The sequence below is a fragment of the Rhinoderma darwinii genome, chromosome 3 (genome assembly GCF_050947455.1).
Source record: "Rhinoderma darwinii isolate aRhiDar2 chromosome 3, aRhiDar2.hap1, whole genome shotgun sequence".
NCBI lineage: Eukaryota > Metazoa > Chordata > Amphibia > Anura > Rhinodermatidae > Rhinoderma > Rhinoderma darwinii.
The window spans coordinates 388,874,546-388,895,586 of record NC_134689.1 but is presented as its reverse complement, the minus strand read 5'-3'; the positions used below and the strand labels follow the sequence as shown (position 1 = coordinate 388,895,586).

General features: G+C 40.5%; 8 non-coding genes across 8 annotated transcripts; all 8 read right to left on the bottom strand.

Moving 5' to 3' along the window:
• Positions 1-5,388: 5,388 nt before the first annotated feature.
• Positions 5,389-5,461, bottom strand: TRNAR-ACG (transfer RNA arginine (anticodon ACG)). The gene has a single exon. It is a non-coding gene; the product is annotated as a tRNA-Arg (tRNA).
• A 626-nt stretch (positions 5,462-6,087) lies between these two features.
• TRNAL-AAG (transfer RNA leucine (anticodon AAG)) lies at positions 6,088-6,160 on the bottom strand. Its single transcript has one exon. It is a non-coding gene; the product is annotated as a tRNA-Leu (tRNA).
• A 2,756-nt stretch (positions 6,161-8,916) lies between these two features.
• Positions 8,917-8,989, bottom strand: TRNAL-AAG (transfer RNA leucine (anticodon AAG)). Its single transcript has one exon. It is a non-coding gene; the product is annotated as a tRNA-Leu (tRNA).
• A 4,242-nt stretch (positions 8,990-13,231) lies between these two features.
• On the bottom strand, positions 13,232-13,304 carry TRNAR-UCG (transfer RNA arginine (anticodon UCG)). Its single transcript has one exon. It is a non-coding gene; the product is annotated as a tRNA-Arg (tRNA).
• A 1,498-nt stretch (positions 13,305-14,802) lies between these two features.
• Positions 14,803-14,875, bottom strand: TRNAR-ACG (transfer RNA arginine (anticodon ACG)). The gene has a single exon. It is a non-coding gene; the product is annotated as a tRNA-Arg (tRNA).
• Positions 14,876-15,904: 1,029 nt separating this feature from the next.
• Positions 15,905-15,977, bottom strand: TRNAR-ACG (transfer RNA arginine (anticodon ACG)). Its single transcript has one exon. It is a non-coding gene; the product is annotated as a tRNA-Arg (tRNA).
• A 2,131-nt stretch (positions 15,978-18,108) lies between these two features.
• On the bottom strand, positions 18,109-18,181 carry TRNAR-ACG (transfer RNA arginine (anticodon ACG)). The gene has a single exon. It is a non-coding gene; the product is annotated as a tRNA-Arg (tRNA).
• Positions 18,182-18,659: 478 nt separating this feature from the next.
• On the bottom strand, positions 18,660-18,732 carry TRNAR-ACG (transfer RNA arginine (anticodon ACG)). The gene has a single exon. It is a non-coding gene; the product is annotated as a tRNA-Arg (tRNA).
• Positions 18,733-21,041: the final 2,309 nt, after the last annotated feature.

Genomic DNA, 21,041 nt, shown 5'->3' with positions numbered 1-21,041 from the left:
GTAGTCAGACGCGTTGTCCATTGCGCCACTGGCCCAGATGCAACGAGTGTTGTTGCTTATGCATCACATTTCTGGATCACCTCAAAACTTACACAAGGATCCGATTGCCATAAGTTCCTTTCATGTATTGCAAAGCAAGTCGGAGCCAGATAGAGGGGAAATATTTTCATGGAATCCGGAAATCATGTGAGGCAAATCAAATGGAAACCAGCTAATAACGAAATATTTTCATGTGATTGAGAACTCTTGTGAAGTTTTTACATTTTTCCACAACACATTTTCGGAACAGGCTAAATCACATATTTCCAGATTTTTGCCATCTAGAACAAAGAGAACAAGCCGTAGATAAAATGTGTTGTGTATTTCCTGAAAATCCATGAATATTCTTAAACCTTGGGTAAATATCATTAAAAATAAGTAAGCAAAGGGTTACTGCCGTGACCCGAATTCGGACTGGGGTTGCTGCGGCCACAACGCAGAGTACTAACCACTATACGATCACGGCAACATGTACGAGCCAGGTAGGTGTCGAACTTACAATCCTCTGATTTGTAGTCAGATGTGTTGTCCATTGCCCAACTGGCCCAGATGCAAAGAGTTTTGTTGCTTATGCATCACATTTCTGGATCACCTCAAAACTTACACAAGGATCCGATTGCCATAAGTTCCTTTCATGTATTGCAAAGCAAGACTGAACCAGATAGAGGGGAAATATTTTCATGGAATCCGGAAATCATGTGAGGCAAATCAAATGGAAACCAGCTAATAACGAAATATTTTCATGTGATTGAGAACTCTTGTGAAGTTTTTACTTTTTTCCACAACACATTTTCGGAACAGGCTAAATCACATATTTCCAGATTTTTGCCATCTAGAACAAAGAGAACAAGCCGTAGATAAAATGTGTTGTGTATTTCCTGAAAATCCATGAATATTCTTAAACCTTGGGTAAATATCATTAAAAATAAGTAAGCAAAGGGTTACTGCCGTGACTCGGATTCAGACCAGGGTTGCTGCAGCCACAACGCAGAGTACTAACCACTATACGATCACAGCAACATGTACGAGCCAGGTAGCAGTCGAACCTACAATCTTCTGATTCGTAGTTAGACGCGTTGTCCATTGCGCCACTGGCCCAGATGCAACGAGTGTTGTTGCTTATGCATCACATTTCTGGATCACCTCAAAACTTACACAAGGATCCGATTGCCATAAGTTCCTTTCATGTATTGCAAAGCAAGTCGGAACCAGATAGAGGGGAAATATTTTCATGGAATCCGGAAATCATGTGAGGCAAATCAAATGGAAACCAGCTAATAACGAAATATTTTCATGTGATTGAGAACTCTTGTGAAGTTTTTACTTTTTTCCACAACACATTTTCGGAACAGGCTAAATCACATATTTCCAGATTTTTGCATCACATTTCTGGATCACCTCAAAACTTACACAAGGATCCGATTGCCATAAGTTCCTTTCATGTATTGCAAAGCAAGTCGGAACCAGATAGAGGGGAAATATTTTCATGGAATCCGGAAATCATGTGAGGCAAATCAAATGGAAACCAGCTAATAACGAAATATTTTCATGTGATTGAGAACTCTTGTGAAGTTTTTACTTTTTTCCACAACACATTTTCGGAACAGGCTAAATCACATATTTCCAGATTTTTGCATCACATTTCTGGATCACCTCAAAACTTACACAAGGATCCGATTGCCATAAGTTCCTTTCATGTATTGCAAAGCAAGTCGGAACCAGATAGAGGGGAAATATTTTCATGGAATCCGGAAATCATGTGAGGCAAATCAAATGGAAACCAGCTAATAACGAAATATTTTCATGTGATTGAGAACTCTTGTGAAGTTTTTACTTTTTTCCACAACACATTTTCGGAACAGGCTAAATCACATATTTCCAGATTTTTGCCATCTAGAACAAAGAGAACAAGCCGTAGATAAAATGTGTTGTGTATTTCCTGAAAATCCATGAATATTCTTAAACCTTGGGTAAATATCATTAAAAATAAGTAAGCAAAGGGTTACTGCCGTGACCCGGATTCAGACCAGGGTTGCTGCAGCCACAACGCAGAGTACTAACCACTATACGATCACAGCAACATGTACGAGCCAGGTAGCAGTCGAACCTACAATCTTCTGATTCGTAGTTAGACGTGTTGTCCATTGCGCCACTGGCCCAGATGCAACGAGTGTTGTTGCTTATGCATCACATTTCTGGATCACCTCAAAACTTACACAAGGATCCGATTGCCATAAGTTCCTTTCATGTATTGCAAAGCAAGTCGGGACCAGATAGAGGGGAAATATTTTCATGGAATCCGGAAATCATGTGAGGCAAATCAAATGGAAACCAGCTAATAACGAAATATTTTCATGTGATTGAGAACTCTTGTGAAGTTTTTACTTTTTTCCACAACACATTTTCGGAACAGGCTAAATCACATATTTCCAGATTTTTGCATCACATTTCTGGATCACCTCAAAACTTACACAAGGATCCGTTTGCCATAAGTTCCTTTCATGTATTGCAAAGCAAGTCGGAACCAGATAGAGGGGAAATATTTTCATGGAATCCGGAAATCATGTGAGGCAAATCAAATGGAAACCAGCTAATAACGAAATATTTTCATGTGATTGAGAACTCTTGTGAAGTTTTTACTTTTTTCCACAACACATTTTCGGAACAGGCTAAATCACATATTTCCAGATTTTTGCATCACATTTCTGGATCACCTCAAAACACACAAGGATCCGATTGCCATAAGTTCCTTTCATGTATTGCAAAGCAAGTCGGAACCAGATAGAGGGGAAATATTTTCATGGAATCCGGAAATCATGTGAGGCAAATCAAATGGAAACCAGCTAATAACTAAATATTTTCATGTGATTGAGAACTCTTGTGAAGTTTTTACTTTTTTCCACAACACATTTTCGGAACAGGCTAAATCACATATTTCCAGATTTTTGCCATCTAGAACAAAGAGAACAAGCCGTAGATAAAATGTGTTGTGTATTTCCTGAAAATCCATGAATATTCTTAAACCTTGGGTAAATATCATTAAAAATAAGTAAGCAAAGGGTTACTGTCGTGACCCGAATTCAGACCAGGGTTGCTGCAGCCACAACGCAGAGTACTAACCACTACACGATCACGGCAACATGTACGAGCCAGATAGCAGTCGAACCTACAATCTTCTGATTCGTAGTTAGACGCGTTGTCCATTGCGCCACTGGCCCAGATGCAACGAGTATTGTTGCTTATGCATCACATTTCTGGATTACCTCAAAACTTACACAAGGATCCGATTGCCATAAGTTCCTTTCATGTATTGCAAAGCAAGTCGGAACCAGATAGAGGGGAAATATTTTCATGGAATCCGGAAATCATGTGAGGCAAATCAAATGGAAACCAGCTAATAACTAAATATTTTCATGTGATTGAGAACTCTTGTGAAGTTTTTACTTTTTTCCACAACACATTTTCGGAACAGGCGAAATCACATATTTCCAGATTTTTGCCATCTAGAACAAAGAGAACAAGCCGTAGATAAAATGTGTTGTGTATTTCCTGAAAATCCATGAATATTCTTAAACCTTGGGTAAATATCATTAAAAATAAGTAAGCAAAGGGTTACTGCCGTGACCCAGATTCGGACCAGGGTTGCTGCAGCCACAACGCAGTGTACTAACCACTATACGATCACGGCAACATGTACGAGCCAGGTAGGAGTCGAACCTGCAATCTTCTGATTCGTAGTCAGACGCGTTGTCCATTGCGCCACTGGCCCAGATGCAACGAGTGTTGTTGCTTATGCATCACATTTCTGGATCACCTCAAAACTTACACAAGGATCCGATTGCCATAAGTTCCTTTCATGTATTGCAAAGCAAGTCGGAGCCAGATAGAGGGGAAATATTTTCATGGAATCCGGAAATCATGTGAGGCAAATCAAATGGAAACCAGCTAATAACGAAATATTTTCATGTGATTGAGAACTCTTGTGAAGTTTTTACTTTTTTCCACAACACATTTTCGGAACAGGCTAAATCACATATTTCCAGATTTTTGCCATCTAGAACAAAGAGAACAAGCCGTAGATAAAATGTGTTGTGTATTTCCTGAAAATCCATGAATATTCTTAAACCTTGGGTAAATATCATTAAAAATAAGTAAGCAAAGGGTTACTGCCGTGACCCGAATTCGGACCGGGGTTGCTGCGGCCACAACGCAGAGTACTAACCACTATACGATCACGGCAACATGTACGAGCCAGGTAGGAGTCGAACTTACAATCCTCTGATTTGTAGTCAGATGTGTTGTCCATTGCCCAACTGGCCCAGATGCAAAGAGTTTTGTTGCTTATGCATCACATTTCTGGATCACCTCAAAACTTACACAAGGATCCGATTGCCATAAGTTCCTTTCATGTATTGCAAAGCAAGACTGAACCAGATAGAGGGGAAATATTTTCATGGAATCCGGAAATCATGTGAGGCAAATCAAATGGAAACCAGCTAATAACGAAATATTTTCATGTGATTGAGAACTCTTGTGAAGTTTTTACTTTTTTCCACAACACATTTTCGGAACAGGCTAAATCACATATTTCCAGATTTTTGCCATCTAGAACAAAGAGAACAAGCCGTAGATAAAATGTGTTGTGTATTTCCTGAAAATCCATGAATATTCTTAAACCTTGGGTAAATATCATTAAATATAAGTAAGCAAAGGGTTACTGCCGTGACCCGGATTCGGATCGGGGTTGCTGCAGCCACAACGCAGAGTACTAACCACTATACGATCACGGCAACATGTACGAGGCAGTTAGGAGTCGAACCTACAATCTTCTGATTCGTAGTCAGACGCGTTGTCCATTGCGCTTCTGGCCCAGATGCAACGAGTATTGTTGCTTATGCATCACATTTCTGGATCACCTCAAAACTTACACAAGGATCCGATTGCCATAAGTTCCTTTCATGTATTGCAAAGCAAGTCGGAACCAGATAGAGGGGAAATATTTTCATGGAATCCGGAAATCATGTGAGGCAAATCAAATGGTAACCAGCTAATAACGAAATATTTTCATGTGATTGAGAACTCTTGTGAAGTTTTTACTTTTTTCCACAACACATTTTCGGAACAGGCTAAATCACATATTTCCAGATTTTTGCCATCTAGAACAAAGAGAACAAGCCGTAGATAAAATGTGTTGTGTATTTCCTGAAAATCCATGAATATTCTTAAACCTTGGGTAAATATCATTAAATATAAGTAAGCAAAGGGTTACTGCCGTGACCCGGATTCGGACCGGGGTTGCTGCGGCCACAACGCAGAGTACTAACCACTATACGATCACGGCAACATGTACGAGCCAGGTAGGAGTCGAACCTACAATCTTCTGATTCGTAGTCAGACGCGTTGTCCATTGCGCCACTGGCCCAGATGCAACGAGGATTGTTGCTTATGCATCACATTTCTGGATCACCTCAAAACTTACACAAGGATCCGATTGCCATAAGTTCCTTTCATGTATGCTTATGCATCACATTTCTGGATCACCTCAAAACTTACACAAGGATCCGATTGCCATAAGTTCCTTTCATGTATGCTTATGCATCACATTTCTGGATCACCTCAAAACTTACACAAGGATCCGATTGCCATAAGTTCCTTTCATGTATTGCAAAGCAAGTCGGAACCAGATAGAGGGGAAATATTTTCATGGAATCTGGAAATCATGTGAGGCAAATCAAATGGAAACCAGCTAATAACTAAATATTTTCATGTGATTGAGAACTCTTGTGAAGTTTTTACTTTTTTCCACAACACATTTTCGGAACAGGCTAAATCACATATTTCCAGATTTTTGCCATCTAGAACAAAGGGAACAAGCCGTAGATAAAATGTGTTGTGTATTTCCTGAAAATCCATGAATATTCTTAAACCTTGGGTAAATATCATTAAAAATAAGTAAGCAAAGGGTTACTGCCGTGACCCGGATTCGGACCGGGGTTGCTGCGGCCACAACGCAGAGTACTAACCACTATACGATCACGGCAACATGTACGAGCCAGGTAGGAGTCGAACCTACAATCTTCTGATTCTTAGTCAGACGCGTTGTCCATTGCGCCACTGGCCCAGATGCAACAAGGATTGTTGCTTATGCATCACATTTCTGGATCACCTCAAAACTTACACAAGGATCCGATTGCCATAAGTTCCTTTCATGTATGCTTATGCATCACATTTCTGGATCACCTCAAAACTTACACAAGGATCCGATTGCCATAAGTTCCTTTCATGTATTGCAAAGCAAGTCGGAACCAGATAGAGGGGAAATATTTTCATGGAATCTGGAAATCATGTGAGGCAAATCAAATGGAAACCAGCTAATAACTAAATATTTTCATGTGATTGAGAACTCTTGTGAAGTTTTTACTTTTTTCCACAACACATTTTCGGAACAGGCTAAATCACATATTTCCAGATTTTTGCCATCTAGAACAAAGGGAACAAGCCGTAGATAAAATGTGTTGTGTATTTCCTGAAAATCCATGAATATTCTTAAACCTTGGGTAAATATCATTAAAAATAAGTAAGCAAAGGGTTACTGCCGTGACCCGGATTCGGACCGGGGTTGCTGCGGCCACAACGCAGAGTACTAACCACTATACGATCACGGCAACATGTTCGAGCCAGGTAGGAGTCGAACATACAATCTTCTGATTCGTAGTCAGACGCGTTGTCCATTGCGCCACTGGCCCAGATGCAACGAGGATTGTTGCTTATGCATCACATTTCTGGATCACCTCAAAACTTACACAAGGATCCGATTGCCATAAGTTCCTTTCATGTATTGCAAAGCAAGTCGGAACCAGATAGAGGGGAAATATTTTCATGGAATCCGGAAATCATGTGAGGCAAATCAAATGGAAACCAGCTAATAACGAAATATTTTCATGTGATTGAGAACTCTTGTGAAGTTTTTACTTTTTTCCACAACACATTTTCGGAACAGGCTAAATCACATATTTCCAGATTTTTGCCATCTAGAACAAAGAGAACAAGCCGTAGATAAAATGTGTTGTGTATTTCCTGAAAATCCATGAATATTCTTAAACCTTGGGTAAATATCATTAAAAATAAGTAAGCAAAGGGTTACTGCCGTGACCCGGATTCGGACCGGGGTTGCTGCGGCCACAACGCAGAGTACTAACCACTATACGATCACGGCAACATGTACGAGTCAGGTAGGAGTCGAACCTACAATCTTCTGATTCGTAGTCAGACGCGTTGTCCATTGCGCCACTAGCCCAGATGCAACGAGGATTGTTGCTTATGCATCACATTTCTGGATCACCTCAAAACTTACACAAGGATCCGATTGCCATAAGTTCCTTTCATGTATTGCAAAGCAAGTCGGAACCAGATAGAGGGGAAATATTTTCATGGAATCCGGAAATCATGTGAGGCAAATCAAATGGAAACCAGCTAATAACGAAATATTTTCATGTGATTGAGAACTCTTGTGAAGTTTTTACTTTTTTCCACAACACATTTTCGGAACAGGCTAAATCACATATTTCCAGATTTTTGCCATCTAGAACAAAGAGAACAAGCCGTAGATAAAATGTGTTGTGTATTTCCTGAAAATCCATGAATATTCTTAAACCTTGGGTAAATATCATTAAAAATAAGTAAGCAAAGGGTTACTGCCGTGACCTGGATTCGGATCGGGGTTGCTGCAGCCACAACGCAGAGTACTAACCACTATACGATCACGGCGACATGTACGAGGCAGTTAGGAGTCGAACCTACAATCTTCTGATTCGTAGTCAGACGTGTTGTCCATTGCGCTACTGGCCCAGATGCAACGAGGATTGTTGCTTATGCATCACATTTCTGGATCACCTCAAAACTTACACAAGGATCCGATTTCCATAAGTTCCTTTTATGTATTGCAAAGCAAGTCGGAACCAGATAGAGGGGAAATATTTTCATGGAATCCGGAAATCATGTGAGGCAAATCAAATGAAAACCAGCTAATAACGAAATATTTTCATGTGATTGAGAACTCTTGTGAAGTTTTTACTTTTTTCCACAACACATTTTCGGAACAGGCTAAATCACATATTTCCAGATTTTTGCCATCTAGAACAAAGAGAACAAGCCGTAGATAAAATGTGTTGTGTATTTCCTGAAAATCCATGAATATTCTTAAACCTTGGGTAAATATCATTAAAAATAAGTAAGCAAAGGGTTACTGCCGTGACCCGGATTCGGACCGGGGTTGCTGCGGCCACAACGCAGAGTACTAACCACTATACGATCACGGCAACATGTACGAGCCAGGTAGGAGTCGAACCTATAATCTTCTGATTCGTAGTCAGACGCGTTGTCCATTGCGCCACTGGCCCAGACGCAACGAGGATTGTTGCTTATGCATCACATTTCTGGATCACCTCAAAACTTACACAAGGATCCGATTGCCATAAGTTCCTTTCATGTATTGCAAAGCAAGTCGGAACCAGATAGAGGGGAAATATTTTCATGGAATCCGGAAATCATGTGAGGCAAATCAAATGGAAACCAGCTAATAACGAAATATTTTCATGTGATTGAGAACTCTTGTGAAGTTTTTACTTTTTTCCACAACACATTTTCGGAACAGGCTAAATCACATATTTCCAGATTTTTGCCATCTAGAACAAAGGGAACAAGCCGTAGATAAAATGTGTTGTGTATTTCCTGAAAATCCATGAATATTCTTAAACCTTGGGTAAATATCATTAAAAATAAGTAAGCAAAGGGTTACTGCCGTGACCCGGATTCGGACCGGGGTTGCTGCGGCCACAACGCAGAGTACTAACCACTATACGATCACGGCAACATGTACGAGCCAGGTAGGAGTCGAACCTACAATCTTCTGATTCTTAGTCAGACGCGTTGTCCATTGCGCCACTGGCCCAGATGCAACAAGGATTGTTGCTTATGCATCACATTTCTGGATCACCTCAAAACTTACACAAGGATCCGATTGCCATAAGTTCCTTTCATGTATTGCAAAGCAAGTCGGAACCAGATAGAGGGGAAATATTTTCATGGAATCTGGAAATCATGTGAGGCAAATCAAATGGAAACCAGCTAATAACTAAATATTTTCATGTGATTGAGAACTCTTGTGAAGTTTTTACTTTTTTCCACAACACATTTTCGGAACAGGCTAAATCACATATTTCCAGATTTTTGCCATCTAGAACAAAGGGAACAAGCCGTAGATAAAATGTGTTGTGTATTTCCTGAAAATCCATGAATATTCTTAAACCTTGGGTAAATATCATTAAAAATAAGTAAGCAAAGGGTTACTGCCGTGACCCGGATTCGGACCGGGGTTGCTGCGGCCACAACGCAGAGTACTAACCACTATACGATCACGGCAACATGTTCGAGCCAGGTAGGAGTCGAACATACAATCTTCTGATTCGTAGTCAGACGCGTTGTCCATTGCGCCACTGGCCCAGATGCAACGAGGATTGTTGCTTATGCATCACATTTCTGGATCACCTCAAAACTTACACAAGGATCCGATTGCCATAAGTTCCTTTCATGTATTGCAAAGCAAGTCGGAACCAGATAGAGGGGAAATATTTTCATGGAATCCGGAAATCATGTGAGGCAAATCAAATGGAAACCAGCTAATAACGAAATATTTTCATGTGATTGAGAACTCTTGTGAAGTTTTTACTTTTTTCCACAACACATTTTCGGAACAGGCTAAATCACATATTTCCAGATTTTTGCCATCTAGAACAAAGAGAACAAGCCGTAGATAAAATGTGTTGTGTATTTCCTGAAAATCCATGAATATTCTTAAACCTTGGGTAAATATCATTAAAAATAAGTAAGCAAAGGGTTACTGCTGTGACCCGGATTCGGACCGGGGTTGCTGCGGCCACAACGCAGAGTACTAACCACTATACGATCACGGCAACATGTACGAGTCGAACCTACAATCTTCTGATTCGTAGTCAGACGCGTTGTCCATTGCGCCACTGGCCCAGATGCAACGAGGATTGTTGCTTATGCATCACATTTCTGGATCACCTCAAAACTTACACAAGGATCCGATTGCCATAAGTTCCTTTCATGTATTGCAAAGCAAGTCGGAACCAGATAGAGGGGAAATATTTTCATGGAATCCGGAAATCATGTGAGGCAAATCAAATGGAAACCAGCTAATAACGAAATATTTTCATGTGATTGAGAACTCTTGTGAAGTTTTTACTTTTTTCCACAACACATTTTCGGAACAGGCTAAATCACATATTTCCAGATTTTTGCCATCTAGAACAAAGAGAACAAGCCGTAGATAAAATGTGTTGTGTATTTCCTGAAAATCCATGAATATTCTTAAACCTTGGGTAAATATCATTAAAAATAAGTAAGCAAAGGGTTACTGCCGTGACCTGGATTCGGATCGGGGTTGCTGCAGCCACAACGCAGAGTACTAACCACTATACGATCACGGCGACATGTACGAGGCAGTTAGGAGTCGAACCTACAATCTTCTGATTCGTAGTCAGACGTGTTATCCATTGCGCTACTGGCCCAGATGCAACGAGGATTGTTGCTTATGCATCACATTTCTGGATCACCTCAAAACTTACACAAGGATCCGATTTCCATAAGTTCCTTTTATGTATTGCAAAGCAAGTCGGAACCAGATAGAGGGGAAATATTTTCATGGAATCCGGAAATCATGTGAGGCAAATCAAATGAAAACCAGCTAATAACGAAATATTTTCATGTGATTGAGAACTCTTGTGAAGTTTTTACTTTTTTCCACAACACATTTTCGGAACAGGCTAAATCACATATTTCCAGATTTTTGCCATCTAGAACAAAGAGAACAAGCCGTAGATAAAATGTGTTGTGTATTTCCTGAAAATCCATGAATATTCTTAAACCTTGGGTAAATATCATTAAAAATAAGTAAGCAAAGGGTTACTGCCGTGACCCGGATTCGGACCGGGGTTGCTGCGGCCACAACGCAGAGTACTAACCACTATACGATCACGGCAACATGTACGAGCCAGGTAGGAGTCGAACCTATAATCTTCTGATTCGTAGTCAGACGCGTTGTCCATTGCGCCACTGGCCCAGACGCAACGAGGATTGTTGCTTATGCATCACATTTCTGGATCACCTCAAAACTTACACAAGGATCCGATTGCCATAAGTTCCTTTCATGTATTGCAAAGCAAGTCGGAACCAGATAGAGGGGAAATATTTTCATGGAATCCGGAAATCATGTGAGGCAAATCAAATGGAAACCAGCTAATAACGAAATATTTTCATGTGATTGAGAACTCTTGTGAAGTTTTTACTTTTTTCCACAACACATTTTCGGAACAGGCTAAATCACATATTTCCAGATTTTTGCCATCTAGAACAAAGAGAACAAGCCGTAGATAAAATGTGTTGTGTATTTCCTGAAAATCCATGAATATTCTTAAACCTTGGGTAAATATCATTAAAAATAAGTAAGCAAAGGGTTACTGCCGTGGCCCGGATTCGGATCGGGGTTGCTGCAGCCACAACGCAGAGTTCTAACCACTATACGATCACGGCAACATGTACGAGGCAGTTAGGAGTCGAACCTACAATCTTCAGATTCGTAGTCAGACGCGTTGTCCATTGCGCCACTGGCCCAGATGCAACGAGGATTGTTGCTTATGCATCACATTTCTGGATCACCTCAAAACTTACACAAGGATCCGATTGCCATAAGTTCCTTTTATGTATTGCAAAGCAAGTCGGAACCAGATAGAGGGGAAATATTTTCATGGAATCCGGAAATCATGTGAGGCAAATCAAATGAAAACCAGCTAATAACGAAATATTTTCATGTGATTGAGAACTCTTGTGAAGTTTTTACTTTTTTCCACAACACATTTTCGGAACAGGCTAAATCACATATTTCCAGATTTTTGCCATCTAGAACAAAGAGAACAAGCCGTAGATAAAATGTGTTGTGTATTTCCTGAAAATCCATGAATATTCTTAAACCTTGGGTAAATATCATTAAAAATAAGTAAGCAAAGGGTTACTGCCGTGACCCGGATTCGGACCGGGGTTGCTGCGGCCACAACGCAGAGTACTAACCACTATACGATCACGGCAACATGTACGAGCGAGGTAGGAGTCGAACCTACAATCTTCTGATTCGTAGTCAGACGCGTTGTCCATTGCGCCATAAGTTCCTTTTATGTATTGCAAAGCAAGTCGGAACCAGATAGAGGGGAAATATTTTCATGGAATCCGGAAATCATGTGAGGCAAATCAAATGGAAACCAGCTAATAACGAAATATTTTCATGTGATTGAGAACTCTTGTGAAGTTTTTACTTTTTTCCACAACACATTTTCGGAACAGGCTAAATCACATATTTCCAGATTTTTGCCATCTAGAACAAAGAGAACAAGCCGTAGATAAAATGTGTTGTGTATTTCCTGAAAATCCATGAATATTCTTAAACCTTGGGTAAATATCATTAAAAATAAGTAAGCAAAGGGTTACTGCCGTGACCCGGATTCGGACCGGGGTTGCTGCGGCCACAACGCAGAGTACTAACCACTATACGATCACGGCAACATGTACGAGCCAGGTAGGAGTCGAACCTACAAACTTCTGATTCGTAGTCAGACGCGTTGTCCATTGCGCCACTGGCCCAGATGCAACGAGGATTGTTGCTTATGCATCACATTTCTGGATCACCTCAAAACTTACACAAGGATCCGATTGCCATAAGTTCCTTTCATGTATTGCAAAGCAAGTCGGAACCAGATAGAGGGGAAATATTTTCATGGAATCCGGAAATCATGTGAGGCAAATCAAATGGAAACCAGCTAATAACGAAATATTTTCATGTGATTGAGAACTCTTGTGAAGTTTTTACTTTTTTCCACAACACATTTTCGGAACAGGCTAAATCACATATTTCCAGATTTTTGCCATCTAGAACAAAGAGAACAAGCCGTAGATAAAATGTGTTGTGTATTTCCTGAAAATCCATGAATATTCTTAAACCTTGGGTAAATATCATTAAAAATAAGTAAGCAAAGGGTTACTGCCGTGACCCGGATTCGGACCGGGGTTGCTGCGGCCACAACGCAGAGTACTAACCACTATACGATCACGGCAACATGTACGAGCCAGGTAGGAGTTGAACCTACAATCTTCTGATTCGAAGTCAGACGCGTTGTCCATTGCGCCACTGGCCCAGACGCAACGAGGATTGTTGCTTATGCATCACATTTCTGGATCACCTCAAAACTTACACAAGGATCCGATTGCCATAAGTTCCTTTCATGTATTGCAAAGCAAGTCGGAACCAGATAGAGGGGAAATATTTTCATGGAATCCGGAAATCATGTGAGGCAAATCAAATGGAAACCAGCTAATAACGAAATATTTTCATGTGATTGAGAACTCTTGTGAAGTTTTTACTTTTTTCCACAACACATTTTCGGAACAGGCTAAATCACATATTTCCAGATTTTTGCCATCTAGAACAAAGAGAACAAGCCGTAGATAAAATGTGTTGTGTATTTCCTGAAAATCCATGAATATTCTTAAACCTTGGGTAAATATCATTAAAAATAAGTAAGCAAAGGGTTACTGCCGTGGCCCGGATTCGGATCGGGGTTGCTGCAGCCACAACGCAGAGTTCTAACCACTATACGATCACGGCAACATGTACGAGGCAGTTAGGAGTCGAACCTACAATCTTCAGATTCGTAGTCAGACGCGTTGTCCATTGCGCCACTGGCCCAGATGCAACGAGGATTGTTGCTTATGCATCACATTTCTGGATCACCTCAAAACTTACACAAGGATCCGATTGCCATAAATTCCTTTTATGTATTGCAAAGCAAGTCGGAACCAGATAGAGGGGAAATATTTTCATGGAATCCGGAAATCATGTGAGGCAAATCAAATGAAAACCAGCTAATAACGAAATATTTTCATGTGATTGAGAACTCTTGTGAAGTTTTTACTTTTTTCCACAACACATTTTCGGAACAGGCTAAATCACATATTTCCAGATTTTTGCCATCTAGAACAAAGAGAACAAGCCGTAGATAAAATGTGTTGTGTATTTCCTGAAAATCCATGAATATTCTTAAACCTTGGGTAAATATCATTAAAAATAAGTAAGCAAAGGGTTACTGCCGTGACCCGGATTCGGACCAGGGTTGCTGCGGCCACAACGCAGAGTACTAACCACTATACGATCACGGCAACATGTACGAGCGAGGTAGGAGTCGAACCTACAATCTTCTGATTCGTAGTCAGACGCGTTGTCCATTGCGCCATAAGTTCCTTTTATGTATTGCAAAGCAAGTCGGAACCAGATAGAGGGGAAATATTTTCATGGAATCCGGAAATCATGTGAGGCAAATCAAATGAAAACCAGCTAATAACGAAATATTTTCATGTGATTGAGAACTCTTGTGAAGTTTTTACTTTTTTCCACAACACATTTTCGGAACAGGCTAAATCACATATTTCCAGATTTTTGCCATCTAGAACAAAGAGAACAAGCCGTAGATAAAATGTGTTGTGTATTTCCTGAAAATCCATGAATATTCTTAAACCTTGGGTAAATATCATTAAAAATAAGTAAGCAAAGGGTTACTGCCGTGACCCGGATTCGGACCGGGGTTGCTGCGGCCACAACGCAGAGTACTAACCACTATACGATCACGGCAACATGTACGAGCCAGGTAGGAGTCGAACCTACAATCTTCTGATTCGTAGTCAGACGCGTTGTCCATTGCGCCACTGGCCCAGATGCAACGAGGATTGTTGCTTATGCATCACATTTCTGGATCACCTCAAAACTTACACAAGGATCCGATTGCCATAAGTTCCTTTCATGTATTGCAAAGCAAGTCGGAACCAGATAGAGGGGAAATATTTTCATGGAATCCGGAAATCATGTGAGGCAAATCAAATGGAAACCAGCTAATAACGAAATATTTTCATGTGATTGAGAACTCTTGTGAAGTTTTTACTTTTTTCCACAACACATTTTCGGAACAGGCTAAATCACATATTTCCAGATTTTTGCCATCTAGAACAAAGAGAACAAGCCGTAGATAAAATGTGTTGTGTATTTCCTGAAAATCCATGAATATTCTTAAACCTTGGGTAAATATCATTAAAAATAAGTAAGCAAAGGGTTACTGCCGTGACCCGGATTCGGATCGGGGTTGCTGCAGCCACAACGCAGAGTACTAACCACTATACGATCACGGCAACATGTACGAGGCAGTTAGGAGTCGAACCTACAATCTTCTGATTCGTAGTCAGACGCGTTGTCCATTGCGCTACTGGCCCAGATGCAGCGAGGATTGTTGCTTATGCATCACATTTCTGGATCACCTCAAAACTTACACAAGGATCCGATTGCCATAAGTTCCTTTTATGTATTGCAAAGCAAGTCGGAACCAGATAGAGGGGAAATATTTTCATGGAATCCGGAAATCATGTGAGGCAAATCAAATGGAAACCAGCTAATAACGAAATATTTTCATGTGATTGAGAACTCTTGTGAAGTTTTTACTTTTTTCCACAACACATTTTCGGAACAGGCTAAATCACATATTTCCAGATTTTTGCCATCTAGAACAAAGAGAACAAGCCGTAGATAAAATGTGTTGTGTATTTCCTGAAAATCCATGAATATTCTTAAACCTTGGGTAAATATCATTAAAAATAAGTAAGCAAAGGGTTACTGCTGTGACCCGGATTCGGACCGGGGTTGCTGCGGCCACAACGCAGAGTACTAACCACTATACGATCACAGCAACATGTACGAGCCAGGTAGGAGTCGAACCTACAATCTTCTGATTCGTAGTCAGACGCGTTGTCCATTGCGCCACTGGCCCAGATGCAACGAGGATTGTTGCTTATGCATCACATTTCTGGATCACCTCAAAACTTACACAAGGATCCGATTGCCATAAGTTCCTTTCATGTATTGCAAAGCAAGTCGGAACCAGATAGAGGGGAAATATTTTCATGGAATCCGGAAATCATGTGAGGCAAATCAAATGGAAACCAGCTAATAACGAAATATTTTCATGTGATTGAGAACTCTTGTGAAGTTTTTACTTTTTTCCACAACACATTTTCGGAACAGGCTAAATCACATATTTCCAGATTTTTGCCATCTAGAACAAAGAGAACAAGCCGTAGATAAAATGTGTTGTGTATTTCCTGAAAATCCATGAATATTCTTAAACCTTGGGTAAATATCATTAAAAATAAGTAAGCAAAGGGTTACTGCCGTGACCTGGATTCGGATCGGGGTTGCTGCAGCCACAACGCAGAGTACTAACCACTATACGATCACGGCAACATGTACGAGGCAGTTAGGAGTCGAACCTACAATCTTCTGATTCGTAGTCAGACGCGTTGTCCATTGCGCCACTGGCCCAGATGCAACGAGGATTGTTGCTTATGCATCACATTTCTGGATCACCTCAAAACTTACACAAGGATCCGATTGCCATAAGTTCCTTTCATGTATTGCAAAGCAAGTCGGAACCAGATAGAGGGGAAATATTTTCATGGAATCCGGAAATCATGTGAGGCAAATCAAATGGAAACCAGCTAATAACGAAATATTTTCATGTGATTGAGAACTCTTGTGAAGTTTTTACTTTTTTCCACAACACATTTTCGGAACAGGCTAAATCACATATTTCCAGATTTTTGCCATCTAGAACAAAGAGAACAAGCCGTAGATAAAATGTGTTGTGTATTTCCTGAAAATCCATGAATATTCTTAAACCTTGGGTAAATATCATTAAAAATAAGTAAGCAAAGGGTTACTGCCGTGACCTGGATTCGGATCGGGGTTGCTGCAGCCACAACGCAGAGTACTAACCACTATACGATCACGGCAACATGTACGAGGCAGTTAGGAGTCGAACCTACAATCTTCTGATTCGTAGTCAGACGCGTTGTCCATTGCGCTACTGGCCCAGATGCAGCGAGGATTGTTGCTTATGCATCACATTTCTGGATCACCTCAAAACTTACACAAGGATCCGATTGCCATAAGTTCCTTTTATGTATTGCAAAGCAAGTCGGAACCAGATAGAGGGGAAATATTTTCATGGAATCCGGAAATCATGTGAGGCAAATCAAATGAAAACCAGCTAATAACGAAATATTTTCATGTGATTGAGAACTCTTGTGAAGTTTTTACTTTTTTCCACAACACATTTTCGGAACAGGCTAAATCACATATTTCCAGATTTTTGCCATCTAGAACAAAGAGAACAAGCCGTAGATAAAATGTGTTGTGTATTTCCTGAAAATCCATGAATATTCTTAAACCTTGGGTAAATATCATTAAAAATAAGTAAGCAAAGGGTTACTGCCGTGACCCGGATTCGGACCGGGGTTGCTGCAGCCACAACGCAGAGTACTAACCACTATACGATCACGGCAACATGTACGAGGCAGTTAGGAGTCGAACCTACAATCTTCTGATTCGTAGTCAGACGCGTTGTCCATTGCGCCACTGGCCCAGATGCAACGAGGGTTGTTGCTTATGCATCACATTTCTGGATCACCTCAAAACTTACACAAGGATCCGATTGCCATAAGTTCCTTTCATGTATTGCAAAGCAAGTCGGAACCAGATAGAGGGGAAATATTTTCATGGAATCCGGAAATCATGTGAGGCAAATCAAATGAAAACCAGCTAATAACGAAATATTTTCATGTGATTGAGAACTCTTGTGAAGTTTTTACTTTTTTCCACAACACATTTTCGGAACAGGCTAAATCACATATTTCCAGATTTTTGCCATCTAGAACAAAGAGAACAAGCCGTAGATAAAATGTGTTGTGTATTTCCTGAAAATCCATGAATATTCTTAAACCTTGGGTAAATATCATTAAAAATAAGTAAGCAAAGGGTTACTGCCGTGACCCGGATTCGGACCGGGGTTGCTGCGGCCACAACGCAGAGTACTAACCACTATACGATCACGGCAACATGTACGAGCCAGGTAGGAGTCGAACCTACAATCTTCTGATTCGTAGTCAGACGCGTTGTCCATTGCGCCACTGGCCCAGATGCAACGAGGATTGTTGCTTATGCATCACATTTCTGGATCACCTCAAAACTTACACAAGGATCCGATTGCCATAAGTTCCTTTCATGTATTGCAAAGCAAGTCGGAACCAGATAGAGGGGAAATATTTTCATGGAATCCGGAAATCATGTGAGGCAAATCAAATGAAAACCAGCTAATAACGAAATATTTTCATGTGATTGAGAACTCTTGTGAAGTTTTTACTTTTTTCCACAACACATTTTCGGAACAGGCTAAATCACATATTTCCAGATTTTTGCCATCTAGAACAAAGAGAACAAGCCGTAGATAAAATGTGTTGTGTATTTCCTGAAAATCCATGAATATTCTTAAACCTTGGGTAAATATCATTAAAAATAAGTAAGCAAAGGGTTACTGCCGTGACCTGGATTCGGACCGGGGTTGCTGCAGCCACAACGCAGAGTACTAACCACTATACGATCACGGCAACATGTACGAGCCAGGTAGGAGTCGAACCTACAATCTTCTGATTCGTAGTCAGACGCGTTGTCCATTGCGCCACTGGCCCAGATGCAACGAGGATTGTTGCTTATGCATCACATTTCTGGATCACCTCAAAACTTACACAAGGATCCGATTGCCATAAGTTCCTTTCATGTATTGCAAAGCAAGTCGGAACCAGATAGAGGGGAAATATTTTCATGGAATCCGGAAATCATGTGAGGCAAATCAAATGGAAACCAGCTAATAACGAAATATTTTCATGTGATTGAGAACTCTTGTGAAGTTTTTACTTTTTTCCACAACACATTTTCGGAACAGGCTAAATCACATATTTCCAGATTTTTGCCATCTAGAACAAAGAGAACAAGCCGTAGATAAAATGTGTTGTGTATTTCCTGAAAATCCATGAATATTCTTAAACCTTGGGTAAATATCATTAAAAATAAGTAAGCAAAGGGTTACTGCCGTGACCCGGATTCGGATCGGGGTTGCTGCAGCCACAACGCAGAGTACTAACCACTATACGATCACGGCAACATGTACGAGGCAGTTAGGAGTCGAACCTACAATCTTCTGATTCGTAGTCAGACGCGTTGTCCATTGCGCTACTGGCCCAGATGCAGCGAGGATTGTTGCTTATGCATCACATTTCTGGATCACCTCAAAACTTACACAAGGATCCGATTGCCATAAGTTCCTTTTATGTATTGCAAAGCAAGTCGGAACCAGATAGAGGGGAAATATTTTCATGGAATCCGGAAATCATGTGAGGCAAATCAAATGAAAACCAGCTAATAACGAAATATTTTCATGTGATTGAGAACTCTTGTGAAGTTTTTACTTTTTTCCACAACACATTTTCGGAACAGGCTAAATCACATATTTCCAGATTTTTGCCATCTAGAACAAAGAGAACAAGCCGTAGATAAAATGTGTTGTGTATTTCCTGAAAATCCATGAATATTCTTAAACCTTGGGTAAATATCATTAAAAATAAGTAAGCAAAGGGTTACTGCCGTGACCCGGATTCGGACCGGGGTTGCTGCGGCCACAACGCAGAGTACTAACCACTATACGATCACGGCAACATGTACGAGCCACGTAGGAGTCGAACCTACAATCTTCTGATTCGTAGTCAGACGCGTTGTCCATTGCGCCACTGGCCCAGATGCAACGAGGATTGTTGCTTATGCATCACATTTCTGGATCACCTCAAAACTTACACAAGGATCCGATTGCCATAAGTTCCTTTCATGTATTGCAAAGCAAGTCGGAACCAGATAGAGGGGAAATATTTTCATGGAATCCGGAAATCATGTGAGGCAAATCAAATGGAAACCAGCTAATAACGAAATATTTTCATGTGATTGAGAACTCTTGTGAAGTTTTTACTTTTTTCCACAACACATTTTCGGAACACGCTAAATCACATATTTCCAGATTTTTGCCATCTAGAACAAAGAGAACAAGCCGTAGATAAAATGTGTTGTGTATTTCCTGAAAATCCATGAATATTCTTAAACCTTGGGTAAATATCATTAAAAATAAGTAAGCAAAGGGTTACTGCCGTGACCCGGATTCGGATCGGGGTTGCTGCAGCCACAACGCAGAGTACTAACCACTATACGATCACGGCAACATGTACGAGGCAGTTAGGAGTCGAACCTACAATCTTCTGATTCGTAGTCAGACGCGTTGTCCATTGCGCTACTGGCCCAGATGCAGCGAGGATTGTTGCTTATGCATCACATTTCTGGATCACCTCAAAACTTACACAAGGATCCGATTGCCATAAGTTCCTTTTATGTATTGCAAAGCAAGTCGGAACCAGATAGAGGGGAAATATTTTCATGGAATCCGGAAATCATGTGAGGCAAATCAAATGAAAACCAGCTAATAACGAAATATTTTCATGTGATTGAGAACTCTTGTGAAGTTTTTACTTTTTTCCACAACACATTTTCGGAACAGGCTAAATCACATATTTCCAGATTTTTGCCATCTAGAACAAAGAGAACAAGCCGTAGATAAAATGTGTTGTGTATTTCCTGAAAATCCATGAATATTCTTAAACCTTGGGTAAATATCATTAAAAATAAGTAAGCAAAGGGTTACTGCCGTGACCCGGATTCGGACCGGGGTTGCTGCAGCCACAACGCAGAGTACTAACCACTATACGATCACGGCAACATGTACGAGGCAGTTAGGAGTCGAACCTACAATCTTCTGATTCGTAGTCAGACGCGTTGTCCATTGCGCTACTGGCCCAGATGCAACGAGGATTGTTGCTTATGCATCACATTTCTGGATCACCTCAAAACTTACACAAGGATCCGATTGCCATAAGTTCCTTTTATGTATTGCAAAGCAAGT